We start from the raw sequence: 18,383 nt of genomic DNA on the forward strand, positions 1-18,383 counted from the left end.
AGCGCTGCGGGGCCGCCGCCGCCACCAATCAGCGCCGCCGTCCGCGGGACGCTGCGGTGGCCGGGCTGGGCGTGTTGTTGTCGTCGCTCTCTACCGCCCCCTGCCGGGCCGCACCGCCCGCGGCCACCGGCGGGACACCCCGGCCACCGCCACCCCGCCCGGCCCGGCCACCCCCCTCCGCCTCAGGCCCAGCCCGCCGCGGCTCGGCCGCCCGAGGGAGCCTCTCCTCGTGGCTTTTTGCCTCGTCACCACCTAGCGTCCCCAATTACCGGCGTCCACCGTCACTTGCCACAGCCCAGCGCCTGGCACCTGGGAATCGTGTCTGGTAAAAGCTGGTTCTGGTGAGTGTGGTGGAGGCCCAGCCCGGTGGGGCCTGCACCCCCTTGACCCCCCAAAATTCAACGTGAGTGCGAGTTGCCATGGGCAGTGTGACCACCAGGGACTTCCAGGGCCGATCTCTAGGCCTCGTGAACCTTCCTTTTTGTCGAGGGATAAAACTCGCCCGGATTCTCTCCCATATTCTCCTTGGCTGTGGCCCAACCTTGTGTTACGCCGCATTGAAAACGCTGGAAATGTGGAAATTTTAGGAAGGGCCTGTCAAACGATACCACAGCCTCTGTGTAAGGTCATGCTAATGCTCGATGGAGCTTTTACATCGGTTGATTTCTCTGTGTGTGAAGCCTATAGGTGATTCCCGGCCAAGGGAGGGACACCTGCACTGGCGGAGCCCTTAGGAAGAATTTATTTGATCAACATACCCCATGTACCTAAAGTAAAGTAGTTTATTGTTGCTTTAGCAATGTAAACTGGAGCAATGGGGAAGACTAAGCACAAAATGCACGCTGTGTGGGTTTCCCAAAACAAACACAGCATAAAGCAGTGCTGAGCAGCCCAGTGATGAGGAGCAGGTAGGATCTCGGAGGAAGAACTTGGAGAATAAACGGGGATCTGAAAATGCAGTGAAGGGTTAATAGGAAGAAGAGCAAACCACAGCGCTAATGCAGGGTCACCACAGGGCTCAATATATTCTCTTGTTCCCCTGAGTATGGGTCACTTCTGCTTGGGTATTTCTGCTGTGCTTGTCAGGGTTGTTTGTATTTAATTCAGTTTGTATTAAAGGAATGCTCAGAATAGATGCTCATTCTGCTGGGAACTCCGCAAACACAGTCCAGGGAGCTCTAGCCATTTTGCTCATGTGAACTCTGTAACTAGGAGACTGCTCAGTTCTGAACCAGGCGGAACTGTAGGAGGCGAATAAGCCTTGGGACATGAGATGTCAAACATGTTTCACCTGTACACTTACTAGCTCAGATTTTCATGCCCAGGTCTATAATGTTTTAAGTTGAAGAGCTTAGAGTCTTAGAAGACCAGATTCATAGAGTGAAGCATGGAAGAAGGGAACTAACATGAAAGAAAGATGAACAAAATTGCAAAATTATGTTAATTCTGAGATTTTTATGGGGAAAAACCTCTTTGGAAGGGTCTTAACTATGAGGGGATTAGCCACTAAAAAAATCCAGAAAGTATTTTAGTATGGAAAAAAGCCTGTATTCTCCACTTGTTCTTTAGTTTCTGTTGGAGTGGATGCAGGAAGTAAGATTTTAGGTTTATTTTAGTTGTAATTCTATATATTGCAGTGCTGTGGTATTTTGTGTGATGTCTTATTTCTGTCATAGTCAAAGGAGTCCTAGAGTTGTTATGAAGAAGAAACACAAAAACTGTCATGATGACTCATGCCATTAGTATTTTGATATCCTCTCTCTGACAGCGGCTCAGATCAGATGTTACAGAGGAAGGTGCAAGAAATCTTTATGTAATTGTGAGGTAATGCACTTGTACATTTTCTGTAGCACTAAACAGTTAAAGCTGTCTTATACCTAATAGGTTAGCCTTTACTTATTTATCCGTGTTATTTGTATACTAGGAAACAGTTCACCTTGTGCTAGGCATTGTCCAGACAAACAGAAACACATAGTTCTTGTCCCAGAGATCTTACCTTTTCTCTCTATATTAATATCCATTCTGTGTTTTCCTTTTATCTGACTTAATGTAAATGCAGGTGTTCTTATTATGTCTGTAAAAGAGTTCTCCTGCTTTGAAATCTGCTAAACTGTAAGCCACAAAAATAGCTTGTGGCAGCAGGGTGCATTGATCGGTTAAGCCCTCTGTAAAACAACCATTTTTTTACAAGGGTGTCATCTGGACACTGCTGTCATAGAAATATATTCCATTTGACAATCTCTCTGTGATATTTTATTCATACTGTACAGGAGGGAGTAAAAGGACTGAGTCCTGCATTAGCACACAGGAGACAGCTCTCGTGACAAGTGCCCGTTGCAACAAGTGCCCCTGTCTGAGGGGAAAAACTGGAACATCTACAGCCTCCTGCCTGGTCTCTTTGATGAATCAGCAGCACTCAGTGAGGTACACTGCCAACTACTCATGGCATGGATGTTCATCCTTTGTGTATCATAAAAGAACATTGCTGATCAACATGTCATCTCGGTGCTGTATGTCATGAAATGCGATGTGCTGTACGGTGTTAATATCTCTATGATGGGTCAGTCTTCAGCTGTTGTGTCAATTTGTGCATAAGTCATTCACCTTATAAACATTAATATATTTAAATTTCCTTGCCTAGCACTTGTTGATTATTTTTCCTTGATGTAATCCCTCTACAAGGTTTACTTTTGGTCACATCTTACTTCACATAGCAAATATTAATTGCATTGCCTCCTTGTCTGACATTTGAATGGAAAGCTTGTGAAAAATCCAGTTGTTTGGAGAAGGGAGCTAATAAGTTCCAGATCTTTGAATTTAGACCCTAACATGGCAATATTGATCCTTGTTTTCAATAAAGGCTAATGCCTCTCCTTGTGCAGATTTTTGTTCACAATTTTCCCAAGTAGTTGCCTCCAACCTATTACTGTGATACTCCATCTTGTGAGGAATTAGTGTAGTTACAGTCTCTTTACCCAGATGTTTATGCAAGATCTTCTCTAAGATCCTCTCTTGTGTTGGTTGTTGCCCATAGTATTTACTCTGAAAAAACTGAGGATGTTTTACTGCTACAGGATACTATGCTATAGTGTAAAAGGTTAGAAATGCTCAGCTGCTGCACGTGCTCAGGGTGAGGCTTCATCAAGTATTTAGAAGTACCTATCATTTATCTTTACTGTCCGTTGGTGGCAGTCACATTAAAGGCATTCATGGAAGTACTGTGTTATCCCTCTTGGTGCCAAAGGTGTGCTCTACAGACTGCGAAGGAGACAGTAACACAGACAAATTATGAGCTTCTGTGTAGCCCTGTGTAAAACAGCAGCCTGCCCTTCTGTGGGAAAGCTAAACACCAACAGACTTCTCACAGTGCTGGTTGTGTGTGGTGCCTTTTGTTCTAGCAAAAATGAATTGGTTCATGAGAAAATATTTTTCATTGTAATCCCAGATTATATAGTAATCAGTAGCGGTATGAGGATGTAGAACCTGGCTTTCTGTTTCCCTGTTCTTGTACCTTGTGTATGTTCTTCTGCTGTTCTGATTTATTGCTTTCTCATTTTGTTTGGCTTAAATAAGAGATATTGAGTAGGTTTAAATACATACAGTTCATTAGGCTATTGACGAATTATTGGCTTACTCACACACCTGTCACAGGAGACCTGTGAAAGGCCAATCTTCGTAAGCCCAGAGGAGCACAAGGGGCACAATGGCAGGCAGGAACCCAAATTAAAGACTTAAGAGGGAAAGAGAACCTGTCTGGTCCCCTCCCAGGGCTGTCTCAGCAGAGCCTCAGCGCCAGTGTCCAGGCGTGAAACCCATCACCGTGAGCCACGGGGAGCAGCTCTCCAGGTTCCCCCTTGAACTAAGAGGGGTTGCTAGCTGGAGGTGTGGGGCACATAAGGGGATGCAGGACAAGAGCTTTTGGGGGTTGAACTGGATTTATTATGGATGTTCAGGGGAGGAATCAAAGGCAGGACAAAGGAGGGATTTAAGAGATTTGGGCAGCAACAAGTGTGGGATAAGGGAATAAAAGGATGCCTCTGGTGACGCCCTGCACCTGACCAGAACAGTCTGTCCTGTCTCCTTGTTAAACTCCACCTTCAACTGTTTTCCAGTAAGGGGCTCTATTCCCTGTGGGTGGGTGGGTGGGTGTCATCTGTGGTGCAGCAACTGGAGGGAGTGTGGGTGTGACTGCTAGAAAAGAGATTACCAGATGAACCAGTGAGTAGGTGAAGTGGGCTGGGGGTCAGGATGGGTTTGGAGTCTCTGAGAGCCACCTCTGTGTATGACAGCAACGGCGTGTCTGTAGGGGAGAGAGCACAGGGTTGTGGGTACTGGGAACAGGGGAGTCCTGGACAGCTCTGGCTCTGTGTGTGTGTGTGAGGGATGGTCTGTACCAGACTGTGTATGTGATGGTCTGTACCAGAGTGTGTGTGTGTGTGATGGTCTATACCAGAAGCTGGAGTAGGGGGCTGCAGCCTCAAGAGCTTGTATATCTAGGTGGCGGCAGGTGGGGAGACTGGGATCCAGGGGCAGCTGCTGGACAGACTGTCTAAGCCCTGCTGTTGGAGGGCTCCACCTTGTAGATATGTTTAGACATATCTATATACATATACATATACATGAACCTTGTAGATATGTTTAGACAGACCTCTGTCCCGCTCAGCTGGAGCAGGGAGCAGGATGAGGCTGGTGGTGCTGTCAGTGTTGGTGTGAGCGCTCTGCGTATCTGCCTGTGGTCTGTATGGCCAGCAGTGTGTCTGTACTTATATTTGTGGTGTATACATGTGCTCTGTGTGAGTGTGTCTACTGGGAATAGATGTTCAGCCTCACTACTGGTTGGACCTGGGGGCATAGAGTGGCAGCCGCCTTGCCTCTCTCAGGCTGCCGGATTAGGTATATTTTCCACTAACACAAATCTTTAAAGAAAAGCACTGGAAAGCACATACCATACCATTGTTACTTTAGTTCTGCTTTCCATTTTTCTTTTTATTTTCTGACTGTCTCTTTGTATTCTATATCAAACTGAGTAAGCGAGGCCCAGGTCAGCACAAATGCATTTTAGGATGATTTGAAATGAAACTGAGTGGGATCACATGGTCGTAGTCAGTGTCTTCTGCTGTCTCCTGCCTGGGTAAAATTGCTCTGTGCGTGAACACAACAGTAGTGTCTAGCTTCTTTCTTGTCACTGTCAAGGCTGCTGGTTATGTTGCAAATGCACATAACTCATGTGGATGATGATCTTCCCACTGAGAAGCATGGAGGGAAGCATAGAATTGAGGAGCTATTCTGACAGTGATGGTTGCTTAGGGAAAATACCATAATCCATCCATAAACACACAAACACTTTCTTTTCTACCTGAAAGATTCTTTTAGTGTTCTCATAAATATTATGCCTCTGTCTGAACTTTTTGAAAAATTCTCCTCTGCTCCGCACTGTCCGCAGTGCTTAACCAGCTTCAATGGAAAAAATGTGTGTCAGTGACTGACATCCTTCTGACAGTGCTGGTTCACCTATACCAGTATAATGAACACAGAATAATGTGCTAAGACTGCCTGTGCAGCTAACAGGCCATAAGGTGAGTGTTTTGTGAAGCATTGTCTGGTGGTCATCCCCAAGACTCTTGACAAAATTAAAAAAAAAATAAATAAATTAGGGATGTCAGTTCAGTCTTGGAGTATCGGATCTGGGACATTTTAAAGACATAAAAACAATCCTACCAGCTCAGACCAAGTATTCATATAGCCCTGAATCCTGTTTCTTGCTGATTTAGTCCAGTGGTAGACAACAGCATGCTTAACATGCAAGAGGTACTTATTGATGCCTATATGCTGCAAAGTACCCGAGGCCAATACCTCATGGTATATCAAAGAGTATAAGAAGAAATTTTTATTCTTTCTCCCCAGAATCCCAGCTTCCACTGATTTCAACTCAGGGACTTCTAGTCTATTTTTGTGTTAAGAGAAATAATTTTGTCAAGTGGAATTGAATTTCCTGCTCCAAAACCTTCCCAGTTTGAGACCAGTCTCATTGTAGAAACCCTGTTCTTGTTGTGGCAACATGTATCAGCTGCTTGTTTAATCTATTAATTCCATTTCCTAACCAATTAATTTATAATTGATAGCATAAAGTAGTCCTGCAGTCTGCACTTTTTCAGAAGCTCCTAACATCAAATCACCTTTGAATTTGAGCTTGTTTTCCAGGTCATCGATTCCATTTCTGAGCATTTTACTTCCTTTAGTGCTTGTAGAATGGAGTCATCATTGATTATTTTCATGTTGTTAAAAATGTGCTTTCGTGTACTAGAATCAAAGCTTTCACAAATTAAATTCTCACTAATATTTGTTCCTACTACTGTCACTATAAGCTCATATATTAAATCTGTTTGCCCTTCCTCACACCACTTTCAGAACTGCCAGGACATTGAGACAAATGGCTTGGAATTTAAACAGATTAAAATACAAAGAAAGACTTGGTATAATAGCTATTTTTGTATGTGTCAAACAGCTAATAACACAATTTTCAAAAAATTTCATCTATCTAGGAAGGTTTTACATTGTCATAATAATAAAAGTCAGTTCCACAAAATACAAAGGGGTATAATACAAAAATATCATATCAAAGGTATTTTTTCATTCTGTGTTATCAGAGCTGTCAAACGTTAATTTTATAAATCTTGTAGTATAACCCTCATGGTTTTATCTCTGTCAGTCAATCAATATAACCTTTTTAATGTGCTTTTATTACAAATAACACCTAACAAAGAGACCTGACAAAATACATATTTCTCTATTTCTGTGTGATTTGATCTGTGCATTTGAACTAACTTTGCCTATACTCATTTCCACTGTTCCTCTAGTGCAAACCCATCAGTTGTTTGTCTGAAGAAAATGCAACACACTGTCACTGATGGAAAAACAGGAAAAAAAACACCAGTGCCATTAAGCCTTGGTATGATAATAGCGAATATAAAACAGTAAAAATGTAAAATCTCATAATAAATTCTGCTTTTTTCTGGGTTTTTTTTGCAAGGTTGATTTTTAATCTGTGTGTTTTCTCTAGCAGTAAAGCATAGGGCTTTCAGCAGTGGCTGAGTTTTAACATTATTTGATCTCAGGGGATGGAACTTCGTTTTAAAAACTGAGTCATGCTACTTTCAGCATGATATTTGCTATGAAGTATAAGACTACTGAAGATGTGTATGTACCTTTTTAGTGATGCACTTTATAATATGCTAGAAGATATTGATGTATATTAACTTTTTAATTTTTAGTGCCGAATATATATTTCTAAATAAAATAAGCATAGGTTTAATTATTTAATCACTGAGCTATCTTTCTAAAGTAAAATACCATGCAATGCATTGCCATCTTTTATTTTGGATGATGCAATAATTTTCTAATGCTTGAGATGAGATTGATCTGTTTTTCTTTCTTACATAATTTCATATAATAATAGCAACAAAATACATTGGGAATGGGTTTTGATGTGAGAACTGCCCTTCCTCATTAATACAATTTATGAGCTTCAGCTTCATCAGTATAATTCTACTAAATTAGAGCTATGTTAAGACTACCTTACTTGTCTTGCTTATTTATGTATTTATGCGGTGAAGGTTGGGGTGTTTGTTTGCTATTATTTTATGCTACCTCACAAATTTCAGTTTCACTTATGTGGATAAAAAAAAACCAACAAACCAAAACAAAACCACCCCACCTCAATTCCAAGAAGTTATGTTGAGTGTGAATAATAAATTTTTGTAACTGTAACAGAGTAGTACATTTTCCCTCATTTCACAGTCCCTGTACATCCTGAGCTCAGATTCCTCCTTACTTTTTTAGTGTCTGGGTAATCAAAAACATGTATGATAAGACACATATAACAAGCAAGGTAAATACTAATGGCAGAGATGGTCTTAATTGTAACATTTTTTTTTAATTTGGAGTTCAGGACTTTGCAAATAGAGTAACTATTCAATAAAGTATATTACAATAATTTTAAACTGTTTTTCAAAGAAAAAAATTATCTCATCTCCCTGCCTCTTTTTCTTCTTTTTGTCATTATATTTCCTCTCATCAAAACAGCCTGAAGTGACGTTCTCGTGCACTACAGAAACATTAGCTCCACCGCACTGGCCTAACGGAAGCTAACAAAATTATTAATAGCAGTAGTATTTTATTAAAAAAAGAAATCATTTTTTCCTTTTACGACTGGAAAATATAGGCCTCTCAGAGTACTCAGTGGTTAGATGATGTCACACTGGTTATTTGGTGGCAGAAACTGGGATTATGTGAGGTGGATTCCTCCAGAATTCTGACTGGACAAAAGGTTCTGTATCTAATTCTGTTGTCCTGTAATAACGGCCTGTTCTCCTGATTTTAGAGCTACTTAGCAGATTTCACGGATCCATGTGCAGCTCTGAAAAAAACCCTTCACATCAAGTCTTAAAAAATATCCTCTCTTATGAATCATTCACAAAAAGTTGGAAAGAGAAGTGGCCATTTTCTGCCAAAGAATTGAACAGTAGGTATTCCCCTGGCTGCTTTAATTCTGAGGAAAAGAGAGCATTATAGTTACTATTATCAATTCAGTTTATATTTCCTATTTCACTTAGGATTTATAGAAACATCATTATTTTCTTGAACCTAGCAACAATTTTTACTGATCAGTAGCTTTAAAATATTTTATTATTTTATTCTAGATCTTACTATCTCATTTACAGTTAGTATAAATTTAATTCACACCATTCTTATCAGCAGCTGAATACATAATTTGTGTATAGCCTAAAAGGGAGAAATAAGAAATGCCTGGGTTATTATATCTGTTTCTTCTGATAGACACTGAGCAATACTGTTTGCTGCTAAATACCATGTCTCCCAAGTAGTATTATTAAAACAACTTATTTGAGAAGATAGCATTTGATAGCCATCAGTTGTATTTACTAAAAAAAATGTAGTCCTAGGAATTAATGTCCCAGTATTTAGCAAATGAATGTCTGAAACAAAGGCATATGAACACAAAAGCAATCTGATTGCACAATTTTATAAGCATATTTTTCAGGAAGGCGTTTTGATGGACTATTATCTTTCAATTGAAAGTATTTGCAGCCAGGACAATTATGTTTTGTTTTAAATGTCAGCCCACAAGATTGCCAACAGAACAGAAGCAAAGCTGGTTGCCCTTATAACCAACATAACTCACCACTTAGTCATTTTTTCTCTTACCGTATCTTCAAACTGGTCTATCTTCAGTAAGTTCAGTGTTCTTATTTCTTATTTCGTAATTAGAAAAAAAGCTTAGGGTCTACAGCTTTCATGGCCACAGTAAAGCGCTCATAAACTAATTGGAGGGATTAATATTTTCATTGCTTTCAAATGTTGCTCATTATTTTTAACAAAAGCAAAACTAATCGGACAACATAACAAGTTCCTGTTCTTTAGGGACTGAAGCATGCATGGAATTTGTTGTGAGCAGAAGAGGAACAGTTATAAAATTGTGGTAATTCCAGTTAAGTGGAAATATAATGAGCAAATTAAGATAGGTCAGAAACTTCCAACTCTGCCATAAAAGGGAAATAAACCTTTTACAGAGGTGATTATTCCTTTCTGTGAATAAGCTTATCCTTTCCTAAGAAAAGCCAAAGTAAGGAGCTGTAGATAGAGTAGGTTTGGAGAAGTTAATGCAGTGTGTGGGTTCTCTCTGCGTGCCATGTTTTAGGGAGAATTTAGGTCAAAGTCAGTGATTTTGTCACTTGGCAGATCCAGTACTTATCACTTCTACAAAAAAAGGAAGATCTAAGTGACACTGAATTCTGCCACCCCGGCAGCACAGAGTGTTGTTCTGTGCTGGGGTATGGAGTAGGTAATGTCTTCTTTCACAGCCCTGAAGGGAAATTAGCTCACAGATTAGCTGCTCAGTCTGTGTACTCGTATCAAAGACAGCACACTTAGGGGGGAAAAAAGAAGAAAAAAAGAAGAAAAAAAAAAGAAGAAAAAAAAAGAGGAAAAAAAAAGCTGCTGTGTCATTTAGTTAAAGAAAAAAAATGGTTCTTGCTAGAAAAAAGTAATTCCTACTAGAGATATGCGCACATGTATGTATATGTATATATGTGTATGTACTTTGATTACCACCTTCAGAGTGTGAAAGATGAGTTATCTTACATTGTCATTGTCTGCCCAAATGGGTGATACCAATTGTTTGGTGAAATCAATGAAAAAACTTGCCAGTTTCAGGAAATAGATAAAGTGTGACAATTGATTTTCTGAAACATTTGTCTCACAGTTATGTGATACGTTCTTAGCAGGATCGGGAACTTGTTAGACAAGAGGCAAAGCTCATGATACTGACTGTGTTGTGAATGAGTTTGTTCACATGAATCGGATCCCCAAACTGACACTTGCTTAGTGTATTCTTGAATGCAAAAGAAAAACATTTTCTGAAAGCTGTGCTGTGGTAGGTAGACTGCTTATTAAGAATATTTTTAGTAAGCTTATGAAAAAAATGTATTTTATTCATAGACCCCCCCCAAACTTAGCTGTAGTTGCCTTTACAGCAGATAAACTGCTAAAAGAGCTGGTAGAAATAACTTCATCTGTTATTTGATTAAACTAGTAGAGTAAATAATTAAAATAGAAGTCAGAAATTACATGCATCTTTAAGGATACGTAGCTGATATATGTGAAAATCTCCAACAGCCACATTTGCAGCTTATGGGCACTGCAGTGGTTCTGTAGTACAGGGATGAAGCCACTGTGGAGCATGAAAAGAACATTAGTGATGAGAAAAAAACCTGCAGGGATTTGGGGAGGTGCATTTGTAGGAGGAGAAAGAGGTTGTTTTCCTGGTGCAATTTGGGAAACTAATTTTGAGCAGTCAGTAGTGAGCTAAGGATCTATGAAACCAAGGCAGTGCAAAGGAGACAAAACAGACAAACGAAAGAATACATACAAGTTTAGGAACAGAAAGAAACATAACAATAAAGTTATGTCCTTGATAATGAAAGAAGAGAATTAGAACTTGGATTTTCTTTCCTTGTGAAAGGCTGGAGGAAGAAAGTGGATAAAATTGAAAATACAAAGAAAACTATATGAAAAAGGTATCTGGAGACTCTACTGGGAGACCTCTTAACCACAAAATACATAAATGAATGCAATACTTTTTACAAAGAACACAATCTCTTGATTCAGGATCATCAAAAACATAAAGACTTTTTCAATTATTTCATTTTTTCTGCATTTGCCTTCTTTTGAATTTGATTTCATGCTTGATGAGTGTTTGAGAATGTCTGTCTGTAGATAGCAAAGTATCTTAATAGCCTCTCATGCTGAGAGTGAAAGCATGTAAGATTGGCCAGAGATTAAGGTAAAATCCAAGAAAAGTGGTCCAGAATTGTGCTTTACAAGCCAAAAAATATTCACATTTGTTCAAAAGGCAAAATGGATATGCAGAAATGGGTATTCCTGGATGAAAGTCTCTCAAAATTATGGTTGATTTACAGTTGAGCATAGCTGGGAAGAGAACAAAAAGCAAATCTTAAGTTTTCTATAAAATACGTATTACAAAAGTAGGAGTCAGATAAATTATCTATATTTTCAGAGGCTACTTTATATCTCTTACAGCTTAGCACGAAAACTAATTTCCATAGACTGGGTTTGCATCTGCAGTTTTTGTGCAGATTGCTGGATTGCTCTGAAAGAATTGCAGTGTGTTTTGTTGTAGTCTGTGTGAATCATGTGCAAGTCATTAAAGTCAGAGCCTGTCCATTTTAAACCCATCATTACTGGGTAGGCCAAGGTTAAAACCAAAATGTCTGGTATATGATTCTGCTCACTCTTGTAGCTCTGGATCAATTCTTATTACCAGAAAAAAAAAAAAAAAAAAAAAAAATGCTTGAGAACTGACAATTCGTCGCAATTTCCAAACCCTCTGTTCAACACCCACTTGACAGCATCTCTTTGAAGGCTCTCTTGGCTAAAATACCATGTTTGCACCTGGCAGCTCTCACAAATATTTACAGAAAAGCAAGAAGCGTAGCTACAAAACAGTACACGCACAACTCAAACTTTCAGCACAGAAAATGCTATTTTCCTGTCTCTGCAGAAGGCCTTAGAGATTCAGAAATTCCATTTATAAAGATTATCAGATACTTTTTGTATTAATTACTATTTTAGACTGAGGAGAAAACAAAACCAAAGTAGAAAAAAAGAGCGACATGCCCATGAAAGAGCACAGGACTGTGTCTCTTGCTTGAGGAAACCACTTTTTTCATGTGCCATCAACATGGGCTCTTTCACTTGACTTGCTCTGTATTTTTCACAGAGCACTAACAACTACTTTAATGTCAGCGTTCATTTAAGGCCAGTGTGAAGCCATCTGTCTCTTCCCATAGATTTTTAAATCCCTAAATGACCTCCAGATAGTTTTCAGAAGTTTTTTTCTTTTCTCCGTAGTGTCTTCAGAATCATCAACCTCGTGCCTTTTAACGTCTCCCTTCTCTTATTACCAGGGCCTTCCAATTAACTGGCGACTGGAAATATGTTGTCCTGTGCATTAGTCTTAATTACTATTGTGGGAACTCATTCTCAGCAGGAACTCTGTGGGTCAAAACCTACATTTAGTAAGAACCCAGTTCCCTTGTTAAGCTGTTAGCATGTAGGTAACACAGCCCTTGATCTTGTTCTGCTATCCCTTTATCAGATGTTCACAAAGGTTGTGTTTGTTGTTTTTTATTTTTGTTGTAGTTTTGTGGGTTTTTTTTAACATCAAACCACTCCCAGTTTTGTATTCAATTCGCAAATCATGTTTTGGTAGGTGGAAAAAATGATCTGTTTGTGAAGCTGCATTTGGCTCTGGCAGAAAGCCGTTAATGGGCAGTTTCAGTGAGTGCTGGCATCCCCATAAACAACTATTTCCATGAGCATCAGAACTATTGAAGCCTATGGATTTGTCTTGTGGTTGGATTCCTAGCTGCTTAATGACCTGCTGCCTGTCACTGAGGCTTCTCCTTTGGAGCATTCATAATGTCGCTCTTGTGGTTTCTCTAGTGTCTAATAAAGGCTGAGCTCATACTGCAATCTTTGCTCGGTGAAGAGACTATTAATGTCCCTCTTCTCTGCACAAGCACCCAGTTTCCCAAAACTTACATGATGACTTGATGTCTTCGAGACAACTGCCTCTCTGTCAGACTTTGCTGAGACTGGTCAACAGTTTTGGAAGTTACTGGATTAGGAATCAGCAGAGAGCCTATATATAAAAAAGTGCCATATTTACTTAGGAAACCAGGCTCAGTGTTCTGTTTTGGTTTGGCTTTTTTCACATCCAGGAGCTGAGGCCACAGTCTTCATGCCCATTTGTTTATGCACGTATCGGTTTTTGCTAGTGAGGAATAAGTTAGAAGCATCTGAGTTTGACTATACGATTGTAAGAGGAATGTGTTTGTAATCCTCTTGAACTATCCATGCCTATTTCCCATAGGACAGACTCTGTAATTACCCTCCAGTGTCATAAACTCCCTCAGATTTTCTGTTCCAGGCATCTTGCAGTACCGGCTGCCTGGCAGAGCACTGCCCTCACATTGCTTGTGCAGGCAAACTAGGTTAGGCATGAGGTTTTCTACAGCAATTGCTCTTCCAACAACTACTTGCACCCCTTCTCTGTTGGAAAGAATTACCAATGAAGACCAATACCTCAGGGAATATCTGTCTATGTTGTGGCATTTGCTAATTGCAGCATGCTAATTCTATTATCATGTATTGACATTTGTTTGTTCACTGGCTTGGTAATCATGTTGTTACCCCAATTTTTATGTGAGTCTTTTCAGATGGTCTCTCTTATATCAAAGCCAACGCCTATGCAAACTTTCCTACTCTACATCAAAAACAATCTGCAGCACTTTGTGATGAAACACCTAAGGCCAAAAAAACCAAATGTGGCAGTGTGTGGCGAACGTCTTGTAAAACAGGTATTTAAGCATACACTAATACACACTCTGTTTTGCTAGCAGAATCTGACAGAATCATGCAGATACAAAAAAGGAGAGAAAAATATTTGACACCATTTAATCTAGAATTTCATCCTGTGTAAACAGTAGGAAGTACTCCCTTCTATATATTTACTTATTTTTGCATTGTGAAGAATTACTTCAGTGAGATGTTTCATCTCTCCTTTAAATGTGAAAAGTTATTCCCTCTATTTGTCCCATCGCTCCCTGAGGAAAAGGCATTTCAAACATGATTTTAGCATATGCTTTACCATGGGCTTTTGCTGTGGTCCCAAACCCTGGTCCAGCATGACCCTTTCAGCTCTGCTCTGCGAAGAGTTTCCTTTTGCCTTGGAAGACAGCCTTAAACTCTTCCTCAGTTGTTCTGTTCTCCTGAACTTCAGCTGAGATTGGGCTCTTGATGAGAGCAAGAACCTGCTATAATTTTGAAGTCAGTAATGGGTACTTTAAATACAATATTATTGCAGATCACACACCTCGTGGAGACAGAGGTAGGGGCTTAAAGCAGTTTCTTTACCTGCTGATAGTCTTTCCTTCAGTGCTCTGTTACTTTTTGGGGTGTGCTTCTTGTACAACTTTGTCCAATTAAAATGGACAAAGAAGTACCCCGTTTACTGTCAGGTCTCTACCTTCTACTGCAAGTGTTGCCTTTTGCTACGATGGCAATTTTTTTCTGAACTAAAAGCGCTGTTGTCATTCTGTTTCGCTGTATGTACACCAACATGCTCTGCTAGTACTTGCCAATTTGTGCAAAGTGGTAAGTTAAATTCACCGAAGTTCCTCTGTCTTATGACTAACAAGCCAGGCTTAGCTTGTGTTATTCACCACAGCATGTGCTTTTTTTTTTTATTGCAGGTTTACTTCGACCTCCACATGTCTTCCTGCCTCAAGCTGCTTTTATCAGAACCACATTGTCTGAGCACTGTCTATTCTCTACAACTGTTTTTCTGACCAAAATAATTTCTCATTAGCAAATTCTGGATGTTTTGTCATAAACTAATTTTAGCCTACCTGTTGCACTTGTGCTCTTATGCACGCTCTGTCTCAGATTTTCATCCCATGTCCCCATTATCATTTGGTCTTTTATTAGGTCCTGAATTGCCTCCCCAAATTGTCAGTTTGCCTCTTCTTTTGATTGCAGACTCCATTTCTCTAAAGTCTTTCTGTACTCTTTGGTGGGTATACACCTTACTTTAGATGACTAAGTTAGGAGGCCCGTGTCCTACAGCTTCCTATACAGTCAGTGGAGAGAGAGGGATTCCTTACGAGGACAACTGCAGCATTTAGACTGGGCTCTGAATTACTCTTTAAGGAGCCTCCCATTCCCAGCCCTTCCCTTCCTCTCTCTTTCCATTAATAATCCACGAAGACTGTCCCTCTAATTTAGCTACCTAATTTATAAGACTAAATTTAAGCAGTCTTGAGTACTTCTAAATGCTCAATAATGTATTTTTCATGTGTTTTATTTCTAAATGCTATAATGTAACATTTCTATAAAGTTTTCTAGTTAGCTTGCTCTGCTTGAGCTAACTGAAATCCATTAGAATTGTGCAATAGTTACCCAAAATAAGGCTACCTTCTGACCGATCATCCTGGTTTTGCTGGCATCTGCTGCTTTAACCTTCCCCAGTTGTCTTCTGCACTGTACCTCTCCTGCAGAGCTTTTAACAGGTCCATCCCTTTACTGAGGTTTTCTTCATTTGTACCACTGTTCCTGGTATCACATCCGGTAATTAAAAAGTCATTCAGAGCCAAATATCTGACAGAGCCCTGCTTCATTCAGCATCTGACTGTGACTGATCAGCACTGTCTGCCATAAGTCTCTGAATAATCTCAGTGTCCACTTGCAGCTGGTTCATGTCACAGTTTCTTCAAAAACACGAATATTCAGAAGCAGTGCTGCTCCAAAACATGGGTATTATAAATCCAAATATATTCTTCAGAGCAAATCTAAGGAAAGGTCCAGAACATAAAAGTCATAACCTTTGAAGCCTGTTCCAACCCCAGCGGACCAGTTTCTGCTGGCATTAGTCAACATTCAGCCATAACTAATAACTATAATCAAAGAGAAACAGGATCACAGGGTGAACTCTGCAAAGCAGATTCCTAAAGCACTTTAGCCAGATGGCTGTGCTAATCCATGAAAACTAATTTACAAAACAAGACAAAAGCGTTCCAATGTTAAGAAACAAATTGTAAATAGGGGTACTAAACCAGAATGTGATCTTATTGGAAGTTATGTAGAATTCCATTAAATAGTTTGGGCAACGGAGCTGGGGAAGGGGGAAAGGAGCACAAGGCTGATGGGGAGCGGCTGAGGGAACCGGGGGTGTTGAGCCTGGAGAGCAGGGGGCTCAGGGGGGGACCTTATCACCCCTCAAAACTCCCTGACAGGAGGCTGTAGGCAGGAGGGGTCGGTCTCTTCTCCCAGGTAACAAGCAACGGGACAAGAGGTAACAGCCTCAAGTTACACCAGGGGAGGTTTAGTTGGAAATTAGGAAAAAAAATTTCCACTGCAAGGGTGCAGAACATGGGAACAGGCTGCCCAGGGAGGTGGTGCGGTCATCATCCTCAGAGGTGTTCAAAAAACGCATAGATGCGGTGCTTAGCGACATGGTTTAGTGACGGACTTGGCAGTCCTGGGTTAATGGTTGGACTTAGTGATCTCAGAGGTCTTTTCCAACCTAAATGATTCCGTGATTCTATGATTTTCTGTGCTCTAAGAGGTGTGGAAATAACACTATTTACTCTAGCATTACATGTCCAATTACAACTTTTGAAGATTTGCATCATTCATACTCATGGCAAACAGTTACTGGACAGGGAGTGAGGGATTTTGAGTGTGGAGTTTTGTGTTTGCATCTTACAGACAGTTTATGAAAGTAAATAAGATTTTATTTGAAACATTTCTAGTTAAAAGTTTAATGAATCATCTATGATTTTTCAAATTTGAATAATTTGCTAGGAAGCTGACATGCAGTACAACCTACAGATTTGAAAGTACCTGATACTACTGGGTTTTGTTATTTAAAGTAATACAATATTTAGACATCCTCAGCGCAGATCAGAGCCCTAATGCTTTATGTACTTCAGCAGATGGGAGATACTGGTTCCACTTCTCCTACTGGTACGATAGGTATGACTGAATGCTCTGTAACAAGAACTGCTCTCATTGTGTATTGAAATGGGTCGGCATCAGTCTAAGAACAGGAGGTATTTTAAATGGGTATCACTAACCTGTCAAATCACCCATTTAAAACAGAAACTTGTTCTTGAATCATGGATGTGTGCAAAAATGTTCAGCATAGTATCAGAGTCCCATATTTGGGACTTCGATACATTTTTGAGTAAAGCTTATCACGGTTTCTACTCCTGGAGTGTGCTTTACTGGTACTTGAAACAGATTCAACTTGAAGCAGAGTTCTTCAGCTACATTGATGTAATGTGGGTTGTTGCTGTTTGTTAGCCAGCAGATTCATCAGTATTTTGTGCTGTCACGGCCCTAAATAATATTAATATGAGCTATATCTGCTGGTGGATATACCTCAATGTGGAAGGACAGAGTGCTGATAATGAGAAAGCAGATCTGAAGGATAAACAAGGATTTTATCTTCAGCGGTATTTATAGGCCAAAGTGGCTTTCACCCCTTCACCAGAATAAAGTAAAGCAGAATTAAATAAAGCTTAAAAGAACACAACAACCCAGGAAATTGTATATTAGAGGAAAACAGATCATACCAAAGCTGGCGTGCTGCAACTCCATGCCCCCAGGTCTCAACCAGTAGTGAGGACAGACTGTGCTGGTCAGGTGCAGGGCATCACTGGACAAGTGTCCTGGCCAGCCTCTTCTTTCCACGGGGTATCCTCTGGAAACGTTAATGCTGTTAGCTGGAGGATTCTGTACACCAGTTGTAACAACTGTAATTACCTATGATCCCCACACAGGTGTTACAGAGGATCATCCTTATACCCTCTTCCCTTAGCATGGCCGTGAAAAGTTGAATTGGTGTCTGCAATGCATTATAGTTCATGCAAAAAACTGCTATGGAACGAATAAAGTAATATAGAGCCCCCCCAAAAAAGAGTTCAGAGAAGCTTGTTGGGGGCGAAAAAAATTCTGCTTGAGGAAAGAAATGGCTAGACCACATCTGTGGGTTATGCAGCAAACTGAAGGGAACACAGAGTAAGCAGTAGATAAGTAACCTGGATCATCTCGAGAGGCGATCGTTTGTATGGGATCTTGCCAAGATTGTAGACTTAAGGCAGTTACTCATCTTGTCTGCGACACAACATCAGGATTGAAAGCTGTGTTTGAGTTTCAAAAAGGTTTTACACTGCTTGAAAGGACTGTTCAGAAACACCGGTTTCCTCTGCCTCCAGGCATTT

The 18,383-nt window shown here is 40.2% G+C and overlaps 1 protein-coding gene across 2 annotated transcripts in view; it reads right to left on the reverse strand.

Moving 5' to 3' along the window:
• Nucleotides 1–18,383, reverse strand: part of LOC308061563 (uncharacterized protein) — a 161,123-nt gene continuing 142,740 nt past the window's right edge. For both annotated transcript variants that reach the window (XM_080381729.1, XM_080381730.1), the window contains exon 3: nt 1–18,383. This exon is cut by the window's right edge and continues 57,818 nt beyond it. The gene's annotated coding sequence lies outside the window, so the exon portion shown is untranslated.

This window comes from Falco punctatus (genome assembly GCF_963210335.1).
Source record: "Falco punctatus genome assembly, chromosome: 3".
Classification (NCBI taxonomy): Eukaryota; Metazoa; Chordata; class Aves; order Falconiformes; family Falconidae; genus Falco; species Falco punctatus.